The sequence below is a fragment of the Lithobates pipiens genome, unplaced genomic scaffold (assembly GCF_037356315.1).
Source record: "Lithobates pipiens isolate NorthernLeopardFrog02 unplaced genomic scaffold, aLitPip1_a1.2 Scaffold_18, whole genome shotgun sequence".
Taxonomy (NCBI): domain Eukaryota; kingdom Metazoa; phylum Chordata; class Amphibia; order Anura; family Ranidae; genus Lithobates; species Lithobates pipiens.
Window position 1 is genome coordinate 646,954,127 of NW_027507758.1, and position 13,397 is coordinate 646,967,523.

Below are 13,397 nucleotides of genomic sequence, written 5' to 3' on the forward strand. Positions count from 1 at the left end.
CTGATTGGCATCACTGGTGGTCATCCCTGACGATCATAGAAACTACAAAGCAGCGCTCTATGGGTTAAATCCAGAAAGTCCATGTGAAATCCATGAGGTGAATAAAAAGAATAGTTTATTGCACGGTGGATTGGGAAAACAAAGAATGCCGGGAACTGTGAGATCTTCAGATGTCACAATAAACAGTCATGCAGATATCCTTATCAGATTGGTATTGTTAAAAAAAAACATTAAAATCAAACGATACCACTGGTGACATCCGGGTGGAGAAGGGTTAATGCCACCCAAGGACTTGCTGGTCAGACATGGTAAGGGGCGCCTTACGCTATGTGGAGATGGATGAAAAGCCCGGTGAAGAGAATGGCAGTCCGCTGCCTGAAACCTTATGATGGAACTTTCCCTGCGTCCAGGAAGAATGGGACGGCGGAGTGCAGGGGAACGCTGTGCCCACCATTGTGAGGACCTGAGATGGTGGCCCGAGGAAACCAAACTGGGCTGTGAGCGGTGGGGTATGACAGCTGCCGTGGGATAGAAAAATCCGGGAGAGCCGAAGGAACCTGGCATACTGAATGACGTCAGCCCCACACCGGAAACCAGGAAGTATGTGATGCACAGTGGAGCGCAAGCTGCTGGGTTCCTGTGACTACATGTCTCAAACGCCTGTGCTTTTTCCAAGTCATGGAAGAAAAGGCAACAGCAGTATTTAAGCCCGATGTGAGGGGTGGGGAGGGGCGGGAGTATCTAGCTCAAGTATAGCCAATAACCCATCTCAACCCTATCATTTATGAAAGAAAGAGAGAGCGTGTGGAATCCATATTACACTCATGGAAATACATTCATCGTAAAATTCATAGAGCCTCTCAAAAACAATGTTATAAAAAATATATAAAATACAGTATATATCTGTGTATATACTGATAAAAATCCATAATAATAATGTTGAATCCATGAATAAATAACGAAAAGATAATAAATAATGAAAACTGATATATATTGATGATGTCCGGCTCATTTGGAGTGGGGTCCAGGCGTGTTCTCTTCCTTTGTAGCCCATTACAATACCAATGAATTAGGGTTGTCTTTCACACATGTATTAGACCCCACTGAACTAGTCTTCCTAGATTTGGTTCTGTCTCACGACAAACAAGATATCGTCACCAGAAATCACACCAAACCTACAAGTGACAACTCCTACCTTCATTCTGACAGTTGTCATCACTCCACCCGGCAGATGAACATCCCCAATGGGCAGTTTCATAGGTTGAGGAGGAACTATTCCAGGTTGGTAGACTATACTACACAAGGCAAGCGCATGCAGAGAAAATGTGAAGAGAAGAACTACCCCAGAGATCTGGTCCAGGATGCTTTTGTTTCTCATATGGATATGCCACCAAAACCCAAAGACACTACTGATAGACAACCACATAATACAGCTAGATTTGTGTCCACTTTCAACTCTAAATATAGGACTATTTCAAAGATCATCAATAAACATTACAAAATATTATTGCTCTTAATCATAAATAATTTTGCTCCAAGCAAGTTACAAAGTTCCAATAAAAGATCTCTGTTTGACATGAATGCCTATTTTGATACTAGGACGGGCATTTTTCAATGTCGCAAAAGAGGTTGCCTCACCTGCCAGTTTATCACTCATGGTCGCCCTGAGATTGCCACCAATAAGGGTACCACTTTCCAGATTAGTCAGTTTATTACTTGCTCAATGGATTTAGTTACTTACTGTATATCCTGTGGTGCCCTTGTAACCTCTTGTATGTAGGTCGTACGATACGTACCTTGTGTACGAGGGTTGGAGAGCACCGGAGGTTTATTACAAAGGGGATTTCACAAACACAGCGTCCCACGCCATTTTCTCCAGATACATAACAAATATATAAAATGTATAAAATATATAAAATCGAATCCATTCCTAAAGGTACACTTACTGACAACGAGAGGTTTTCCTTCCTGTGCAGGAGGGAAAACTTTCAGATCTATATGTTAGGATCTCTTTCACCTGAAGGCCTCAATGAAGAACTTGGTATTCATAGCATGGTGTAACATTCATACAGCTAGTTCACGTCTAACTGGGTCAGGTGTTCTAAGAAATAGGTTTGTCCCAGTTCTATATATACTTTTTATAGGTATTGGTAGGGTCATGGTTATACATGTATACACTATTACTATTACATGTAGATTTACCCTCACATTCACAAGTGATTGAAAAAATGGCAAAAAAAATAAATACACAAAGTTGTCACTAAATGATATATTGCTCACACATGCCATGGGTATATGTGGAATTACACCCCAAAATACATTCTGCTGCTTCTCCTGAGTACAAGGAAACCACATGTGTGAGACTTTTTGGGAGCCTAGCCGCGTACAGGACCCCGAAAACCAATCACCGCCTTCAGGATTTCTAAGGGTGTAAAATGGTGATTTCACTCCTCACTACCTATCACAGCTTCGGAGGCCATAAAATGTCCAGATAGCACAAAACCCCCCCTAAATTCCCCCATTTTGGAAAGTAGACACCCCAAGCTATCTGCTGAGATGCATGGGGAGTATTTTGCAGATCTCACTTTTTGTCACAAATTTTTGAAATTTAAAAACAAAAATTTCCTTTTCTTTCTTAATTTTCATGCCTCTTAGCAAATACCTTGGGGTGTTTACTTTCCAAAATGGGGGAATTTGGGGGGTTTTGTGCTATCTGGACATTTTATGGCCTCCAAAGCTGTGATAGGTAGTGAGGAAGTGAAATCACTATTTTACGCCCTTAGAAATCCTGAAGGCGGTGATTGGATTTCGGGGTCCTGTACGCAGCTAGGCTCCCAAAAAGTCCCACACATGTGGTATCCCCGTACTCAGGAGAAGAAGCAGAATGTATTTTGGGGTGTAGGAGACAAGAGACACTTTGGGACAAGTCCTTTATTACAAAATAAAAAAGTCCCGCGATGTAGATCCATCTCACGACGCCCGATGAGCCAAAATTTTTTTTAAAGAAAAGTAGCAACAGCTCCGCCTACCATGGGAAGCTCCCATTGAGTGATGCTTCTTCTCAATGACAGCTGTTATATAGCTGAGGGCGGAGCCACTCAGTGACGTAAACGGGTGACCCCGCCTTCCTCTGATGCCACGTTCATCGGCGGCATGAGATGCTTCTCCATCGTGGGACATTTTTAAGGACTTGCCCCATAGTGTCTCCTGACATTTTTACTATTTTTAGCTCTTTTTTTGGTGAATGGGTAGGGGTACAATGTACCCGCTACCAATTCACACAGGGGGGGGAGGCCAGGATCTTTGGGTCTTCCAGATTCTGATAAGCCCCATGACCCCCACAACCACCGGGCAAGGGTGATGGGGATGAGGCCCTTGTCCCCATCAACCAGGGGACAAGATGATTTGGGGGGCTACTCCGAAGCACCCTCCCCATGTAGAGGGCATGTGGCCTGGTACAGTTCAGGAGGGGGGCTCTCTCTTCGTCCCCCCTCTTTCCCTGTGGCCTGCCAGGTTGCGTGCTCGGATAAGGGTTTGGTATTGATTTTGGGGGGACCCCTACGTCATTTTTTTTTTATTTGGAGCAGGGTTCCCCTTATTATCCATACCAGACCTGAAGGGCCTGGTAATGGCCTGGGGGGAACCCATGGCATTTTTGTTCAATGATTTTTATCTATATTTCCGAGACCTGACAATTCATTACAGCCACGATCAATTTAAATGACCTTTTTTCCTTTAGAAATGTAATTTTGCTCTTGGACTATTCTAAACATGGGAAAAATGCGCCCCTTTACAGGCATACTATAGACACCCCCCAGGTACGAAATTTAAAGGAATATTACACTTTTATTGTTACACTTTAAGCATTATTAAAATCACTGCTCTTTAAAAAAAAGTCATTTTTTAATACTTTTTTTTGCATTGATACATGGCCCCTGGGACAGGACCCGGGTCCCCAAACACTCCCCTTGGGCAGGACCCGGGTGCCCAAACACTTTTTATGACAATAACTTGCATATAAGCCTTTAAAATTAAGACTTTTGTTTTTTCATGTTCGTGTCCCATAGACTTTAATGGTGTTCACGTGTTCAAACAAATTGTTTGCCTGTTCGCAAGTTCTGGTGTGACCCGAAGCAGGGGGTGTTCGGCTCATCCGTAATTATCAAAAGTATTGGGACACATGCCTTTAAATGCACATGAACTTTAATGGCATCCCAGTCTTAGTCTGGAGGGTTCAATATTGAGTTGCCCACCCTTCGCAGCTATAACAGCTTCAACTCTTATGAGAAGGCTGTCCACATGGTTTAGGAGTGTGTCTATGTGAAAGTTTGACCATTCTTCCAGAAGAGCATTTTTGAGGTCTGGCATTGATGTTGGATGAAAAGGCCTGTCTTGCAGGCTCCACTCTAATTCATCCCAAAGGTGTTCTATCGGGTTGAGGTCAGAACTTTGTGCAGACAAGTCAAGTTTCTCCCCCCCCAATCTTGCTCATCCATGTCTTTATAGACCTTGCTTTGTGCACTGGTACCAATCATTTGGTGGAAGGGGGATTATAGTATGGGGTTGTTTTTCAGGGGTTGGATTTGGCCTCTTAGTTCCAGTGAAGGGAACTCAGCATACCAAGATATTATGGACAATTTCATGTTCCCAACTTTGTGGGAACAGTTTGGGGACGGTCCCTTCCTGTTCCAACATGACTGCGCACCAGTGCACAAAGCAAGATCCATAAAGACATGAATGAGGGGGAGGAGCTTGACTGGTCTGCACAGAGTCCTGACCTCAACCTGATAGAACAGTTTTGGAATGAATCAGAGTGGAGACTGAGAGCCAGGCCTTCTCGTCCAACATCAGTGCCTGACCTCACAAATGCTCTTCTGGAAGAATGGTCAAACATTCCCATAGACACACTCCTAAACCTTGTGAAAAGCCTTCCCAGATGAGTTGAAGCTGTTATAGCTGCAAAGGGTGGGCCAACTCAATATTGTCAGTAAAATATAATACAAACTAAGACTGGGATGCCATTAAAGTTCATGTGTGTGTAAAGGCAGGTGTCCCAATACTTTTGGTAATATAGTGTATCTCAGGATGAATAAACATGGGTCATAATGATTAATACAGCCAGGGATCTCATACCCACAGAGCGGGTACAAATCCTGTGCGTGTTTCCCTCCTGTACCAGAACTTCCTCAGGAGGCCTCAGGTGGGTTCTGACCTTGATCTGTATTGAGGTCCATGCACAAGGAGATCACATATTATCACTGGGTGTGTGCATGTGTCCCCGAGTCTGATAGAAGAGGAAGGAACCGATAAATCACATCACGTGGTGGAGGAAACATCGATTTATTGGACATTGAAGGACCATTATAATGTTTTGAATGAAGGACTGTCACATTATCTGATGGGATTGCTCTGCATTGTGGAGAATGTTATATATTATTTATCTCAATGACAACAATGATGGGACTTATTTTATCTCAGTGACACCAGCAATGGGGCTTATTTTATCACATTGACACCAACAATGTTTTTTCCCCCTTGCACTGACACCAACAATGGATGACAAGGAAATCATGTCTATGGTGATTTGCCAATTGGAGGGAGATCCTTGATTGATGCAGGACATATGAGGGTAGAGATATAACCAGCTATGATACAGTTCTCACAGCCTGCAATACTGCTGACCACCACTGGGGGGAGACTCTCCCACATTTATCTGGCTGGACACACACAGGCAGATACAAATCTTTCATACAATCTGATACAATCTAAGGAGTGTGAAGCAGACAAGTGATCCCCACACACTTCAGAGGATCCCCCAAGCGATCCTTCAATCTAGAATCCTGGTGTGATGACTTCTTCCCCCACCCCCGCACACATGATTCAGGGCAGATTGGCTGAAGTGTGTGATGTGAGTGGTGTGCCGGGCAGTGATACACACATACACACACACATACAGATTCCTGTCTGTCAGATACAATCACTTCCACACATGCTTTCCCAATGGCGCTGTTTACATCCGGCAAAATCGAAGTCATGAAATGCTCGTAGCTTCCGGTTTCTTAGACCATAGAGATGATTGGAGCCATTCTAGTCTCTGATCAGCTCTATGGTCAGCTGGCGGAACCACCGGCTGCATTCTCAGGTTCCTTGTTGGGACAGGAGAGCCAGAGAAAACCATGGAAGACGGTGGGACATTCCCTCCCACTGCTTATAAAAGCAGTCTAGAGGCTAATTAGCTGCTAGGATTGCTTTTACGTGAAAGCCGGCTGAAAAGAATGATACCAAGATGATACCTAAACCCCCAGGCATCATTCTGGTATAGAAAAAATAAGCGGCGCATATATGCATAAAGTGATTAAAATGATCTGTGAAAAACAAAAATGAAATGTCCAAAGAAACTGCAAAAAAGCCGCGGGTGTCCGATAGACTCTGTGAAGTCTCTGATGAACAGGGGGTTCTCTAACTCAATCAATCCAGACAACACTTTGTGAGGAGTTCTTTCCACAGTTTACAAACGTTCAATCCACCACAGAAAACATGCAGGGGTAAGATAGAAAAGGATCCACCACCTTTAAAATCACTGCAGCTTTCCAGCTGATTTGATTAGGGAGATCAAAAAAACGCCTGTGGCCAATTCCCCAGCTGGGGATCTCTATTGGAGTATTGGAGTATAGGAAAACCCACAGCAAACAGTTGTCCTCATCCCTTAATCCCAAGAAAATGTCAGTTAAGGAGTCAATTAACTTCAGTAAGATAACTGAGGGAGAAAAAGGGACAAAGAAGATAATCCCATACGTGTGACCAAATACATTTCACCATTCTATAGAAGATATAAGAATAGCACCATCTAGTGGTCCCTCCACAAACTACACTACTATACTGGGTGCAATAAGTGCGTTATTCCAACCTCCCTAAGTTTAATAAATGATAAAAATTATACAAAAAGATTTTGAAACCCTTCTATATAAACCCCATCTATAAAAAAGGAGAGAAGAAGAGAACATTCATTATTATTAAAATGAAATTAAGAATAAAAATGGAAGTAAAACTAAAAGCGAAAAAGAGAAAAAAAAATGAAGAAAAAGAAAAAACTCTAGATGTTCCAAAACAGCCACCCATTAAATGTATGACCCCAGAGTTATGAGCTGGGGTAAAGGAGGATAGAGGTTACATAGAGATACCCTCCCTCCCTCTCACCACCACCAACTAACCGTAACTCACATAGGTGGGAGGTGGACATATCATCATCCAGGGGCCCTCTTACCAAGGGGGAATAGAACATAACCCCCCTGACTAGGCGTCCCAAGTTTGGAACTTCCATTAGCTATTCACTAATCCTAGTCTTGTCTACCGAGAACTCAGAGCTGGTTCACATATAAAAAACACTTTAGGCTCAACCATTATCAATAGGGGAGGAGTGGCGTGCTGACGCCACCGAGTTGAACGCAAAGTCCCGGAGGGAACGGACAGTTATCGAGAGCCGGCCGGCTCGTATTTTGTCACACGCTATTTGATCCACGACTTGTAAGTGCAATTTAGTCTTTTAACTACTGGTATTACAATTTTATAAGGATTTACACTATGGAGGCATTCTTTCCTTACATTCTTACCCCTGCATGTTTTCTGTGGTGGATTGAACGTTTGTAAACTGTGGAAAGAACTCCTCACAAAGTGTTGTCTGGATTGATTGAGTTAGAGAACCCCCTGTTCATCAGAGACTTCACAGAGTCTATCGGACACCCGGGGCTTTTTTGCACAGTTTCTTTGGACATTTAATTTTTGTTTTTCACAGATCATTTACTTTATGCATATATGTGCAGCTTATTTTTTCTATATTGTACTTATTGTGTGTGTCATGATTAGTTGCAGCATATTATTATTAATATTTTCCCCGGAATACTGAGATATCACCTCAGGGTGTTCTATTAGATAGCGCAGTAATTTACATACACATATCATTCTGGTATAACCACTCAAAGTCCAGCAACATACCAGTACGTTGCTGGTCCTTGTTGGGCATATATTGTAATCTTTTTTTTTCATGCAGCCTGTGGGCTGAACGAAAAAAAAAGAGATTGATTGGTGGGTATTCCCACCATTAAATACCTCCCTTCATCCACTCACTTCTAATGATGGGCATACATACACCATTTTGTTTTTAACTGTGGTGGTGAAGTCACCTCCTACAGCGCTAAAGTCACGGCTTTATGTATCGTGGGAGGGCACACTGTTGCTGTCAAGATAAATAAATCAGTGCTGCAGCTGAATGGCCTAAAAAATATAGGCTGAAGCATGGGGGCATCCATCCCAAAGGTTAGGAGCAAATCGCTCCTCCACCCCTGCTTGCCCCATGCTTCGGCATATATGCTCTTTTTTTAACTGTGGTGGTGAAATCACCTCCGACAGCACTGGAGTGACGGCTTTATATATCGTGGGAGCAAACGCTGTTGCTGTAAAGATAAATAAATTTGCGCTGCAGCTGAATGGCGTACCTGAAAACAAAAAAAATGGTTAACAATAAAACATAGTAAACAGTAAAGTATAAAAAAAGACATACCTGAAAATAAACATGATAAAACATAACAATAAAACATTGCACAATAGAATACAGTAAAAAAGAGCAGAACAATAGAGAGAGAATAGAGATAACAATAAAATAACTATTTTTTTTTTTTTAATCATTTTTTTGTGTTTTTTTTTAACACTTTTTTTGTAACTGTAACTGTTGTAACTGTAACGGTTCCAGGTTCTTGGGAGACCCTGTGAAAGTGTGTCCTAGTCTGTGCAGTGCTACACCCTACGCTAATATTCAAAACATTCACCGATGCAAAGACCAGGATTGTCAGGACAGGAGGAACAATAATAGCGGGTGTCAAGCCTATATCCATGCTTGCTGCAGACACAAAATCTTCTTTGGGGGATTCGTTGGGTAGGGGCACTTGGGAGAACATACAGAAAATGGCTCTCATGCAGCCGGCTTACTGCATTTGGATTAGGAAGGTGAGGTGGAACACCATCTGGAAATAGAAAGGGCTCTGATGATCTCTCCCTGGAATTTAAGGAAGGATCCAGTCTGTCCTGATGCTCTGTATAGCACATGAGCGTTCAGCAAAGCTAATTGAAATAAATAAACAGACACTTTTTTGTACGAGCGTCTGGCCTTATAGGCAATTAGGAACGGTGCCAACAACTGGCCATTGAGGTCCACCCCTCCCATGTTAAGGTTATTTTCGTGGACACAGAGGGGTTTCTCCACAACACTAGTAGGAATTTGGACCCTCGTGTCTGCATGGAGGTAAGAACGAAAACATTCTTATTATCCCTCCACTTCACAGCGAGCAAATTATTACATCTCAAGCAGGCTCTCTCCCCCAGCCTAAGATGGGATTCTATAAGCGGCTGGGGGAAGCCCTGGCGATTAGGTCGCACAGTGCCAATCTGACGATCAAACAAGTGACTAAAAAGTGGCACACTCGTGTAATAATTGTCCACATACAAGTGGTACCCATTTCTGAATAAGGGTCATACTAAGTCCCATACAATCTTACTGGCACTCCCTATGTAATCTGGGCAGTTTGGCGGCTCTACGTGACTATCTTTTCCCTCGTAAACCATAAAACTACATGTATAGCCTGTGGCCCTGTCACAGAGCTTATACATCTTGATCCCGTATCTGGCATGCTTGCTGGGAAGATACTGTTTGAAAGACAAACTTAATCAGGGACTCATCAACACAGACAACTTCATGGGGAATTAAACAAGTCTGCAAAAAGTTAGTTGAAGTAGTTTATGAGGGGCTGAATTTTGTAGAGCCGATCGTATTCAGGGTCTCCACGAGGACGACAGAGTTCAATGTTGTTGAAGTGAATGAACCGCAAAATCTGCCCGTATTGTGCCCTGGTCATGGAGGCAGAGAACATTGGCATATGGTAAATTGGGTCAGTGGACCAATATGACCGCAACATACTCATTTTAATAGGCCCAGAAAGGTCTTAAATTCGGAAACAGTAACTGGTTTCCAGTCTGTGGCAAGGGAGGACTGGGGATTAGCAGCGATGTGTTGACCAGCATACAAATTACTTTGGTCCACAATAGATCTATAGAGATTGAGAGCCCTAACACTTATAACAGTCACAAATGACACCAATGCAGTGATCAGTAAAAAAAAATAAAAAACTGCTATTGGTGTCACCGTGACAGGGGGAGATCTGGGGGGGTTATGTGCCTATGTGTGATAGTGTTAGCGTAGTGTTGGTACAGACTCACTGTGATGTCTTCTCTCCTCACAAGCCAGAATGAAAAGGCTCCAGGAGGAGAGATGACATCACTTCTGCTTCTGTTTACAGTTCAGGAGCAGAGGAAGCTTCTCATTCACCAGGAGCGATCGTGAGGGGGTGGCCTCCCCATCAGGATGGTTCACTCCTGGAATGAAGCCAACCGATTCGGGTGCTGAGGGGGCGCAATAGCGCTACTGCCCGCTGGAGGGGAGTAACCCATACGTTACTCTGCCTACCCGTGACATTCTGTCACAGTATATCTGCGTGAGGTGGTCGGCAAGTGGTTAATCAATAGTTTTTTTTCTCTGAAAACTTTGCTCTGCCCCCTTTTATGTATTTTAGGCCGCGTACACACGGGCGGATTGTCTGTCCAACTTAGTCCGCTGAACCGTGTTTCAGCGGACAATCCGCTCGTGTGTGGGCTTCAGCGGACTTTTTCAGCGGACAGTCTGACGAATAAAGTCTTACGGAATTTCCGTAAGACAGTCCGTCCAAACTTGGTTTTGTCCATCCAAACTTGGTTTCAGCGGACAGTCCGCTCGTGTGTAGGCAAGTTGGACGGACTAAGTATGGCGCATGCTCAGAAAGGATTTACACGGCCGAAGGTTGCATTGCAGTGTATAGGACGTCGTTTTTCTAGTCCCGTCGTACGTGCTGTACACGTCATCGCGCACGCTTTCAGCGGACTGTCTGCTCATCGTGTGTGGTCAAGTCCGTTCATGCAAATTTTGAACGGACTGTCTGTCGGATTGTCTGACGAACTTAGTTGGGCAGACAATCCGCCCGTGTGTACGCGGCCTTAGAATGACCACGTGTAAACATTTACATGCAACATTAAACTTAATTTCCTTATTAAATCATTTATTTACACTCTGGCATTAATTAATTACCTTATTACTCCATATATTCCTGTATTCCATATATATGGAATGTATCAATTCTCCATAGTACAGGGACAAACTTCTGAGCCTTGAGATGTTAACTATCCTATGTTATCCTTTTATATAAACAAACACACTCACTCCTTGTTCAGTATGATAGTCTTGTAAAACAAGAGATGAATAATGTCTTTTAACTTTGTCTGTTGCTCGTTGCCTTTTCTTTCGTTTGTTGCTTTTTCTTTCATTTATTGCTTTTTCTTGGAAGAATATTGTCCTTATCTTTTTTTTTTCTCTGAAGAATAATTTTCTTGTAGATTTTGCGTTGTTCCTTGAATTGTGTGCTGTAGTGTTTGCCTATAGTGATGGACGAACTTCCGACGTGACGTTTTGCGAACGCGGACCGCGGCCGATAGTTCCCGAACCGGAACGTTCGCGGCGGGCCCCATTGACTTCAATGGGAGGCGAACTTCGCAAACCACAAAATAATTATTAGCTGTGCAAACATAGTCCCACCACATGGCCAATGACATAATACATGTATGAGGTGAATTTGGGATCAACAACTACAAGAATTCTTTTTTTATATGGGAAATTGTTGTGACAATTCAGGACTGGAGCGCATGAAGGCAATGGAGGAGAGGGAAGGTCAGGGACCAGGGTAGGCAAAGAAGAGGGTGCAGGAGATGATCACCAGCAGCGTGACATACAGCAATGACACCTGCACCGTGATAGAGTCATCTGACAGCAGCACCGTGATATAGAGCACTGACATCAGCAGCGTGACATACAGCAAAGACACCTGCACCGTGATAGAGTCATCTGACAACAGCAACATGATAGAGAGCACTGACATCAGCAGCGTGACATAAAGCACTCACACCAGCACCGTGATATACAGCACTGACAGCAGCACTGTGATAGAGAGCACTGAGATCAGCACCGTGACATAAAGCACTCACACCAGCACCGTGATATACAGCACTGACAGCAGCACTGTGATAGAGAGCACTGACATTAGCAGCGTGACATAAAGCACTCACACCAGCACCGTGATATACAGCACTGACAGCAGCACCGTGATAGAGAGTACTGACATCAGCACCATGACATAAAGCACTCACACCAGCACTGTGATATACAGCACTGACAGCAGCACCGTGACAGAGAGCACTGACATCAGCACTGTGATATACAGCACTGACACCTGCACCGTAAGCAGCCCCAGGAGGAAGTCAGCATAGCACAGGGATGGTGGCAGCCCCTCATAATGAGCATAGCACAGGGATGGAGGGAGCCCCTCATAATAAGCAGCCCCAGGATTAAGTCAGCACAGCACAGGGATGGTGGGAGCACCTCATAATGAGCATAGCACAGGGATGGTGGGAGCACCTCAAAATATGCACAGCAGAGGTACAGCCCCAGGAGTAAGTCAGCACAGCACAGGGATGGTGGGAGCCCCTCATAATGAGCATAGCACAGGGATGGTGGGAGCACCTCAAAATATGCACAGCAGAGGTTCAGCCCCAGGAGTAAGTCAGCACAGCACAGGGATGGTGGGAGCCCCTCATAATGAGAATAGCACAGGGATGGTGGGAGCACCTCAAAATATGCACAGCAGAGGTACAGCCCCAGGAGTAAGTCAGCACAGCACAGGGATGGTGGGAGCCCCTCATGAGCATAGCACAGGGATGGTGGGAGCACCTCAAAATATGCACAGCAGAGATACAGCCCCAGGAGGAAGTCAGCACAGCACAGGGATGGTGGGAGCCCCTCATAATATGCACAGCAGAGGTACAGCCCCAGGAGGATTTCAGCACAGCACAGGGATGGTGGGAGCCCCTCATAATAAGCAGCCCCAGTAGAAATATGACACCGCTCAACCTCTTCAAAGAGGAGGGTACGGGCATATAGTACGGTGTGCTTTTTTTGGACAAGGAAGTGAGCCAAATGAAGAAAGAAGGTCTGTGTGCTCGATTAAAAAAAATTGTTTATAGACATATACATGGTCTACTGGTCACATGTGTTGAATTCCTCCGAGATCCATGCCTCATTCATTTTTTGAAATGTGAGGTACTTAACACTGTCGTGAGCTAGGCGTGTACGCTTATCGGTCACGATCCCCCCTGCTGCGCTGAACGTCCTTTCGGACAGGACACTGGATGAGGGGCAAGCCAACAGTTCCATTGCAAATTGGGCAAGCTCTGGCCAGAGGTCAAGCCTGCCCACCCAGTAGTCCAGG

General features: G+C 44.2%; 1 protein-coding gene across 1 annotated transcript in view; it reads left to right on the plus strand.

The window, feature by feature from the left end:
- LOC143989546 (uncharacterized) overlaps nt 1-13,397 on the plus strand; it is a 600,653-nt gene that overhangs the window by 250,060 nt on the left and 337,196 nt on the right. The gene's annotated exons all lie outside the window — the stretch shown is intronic.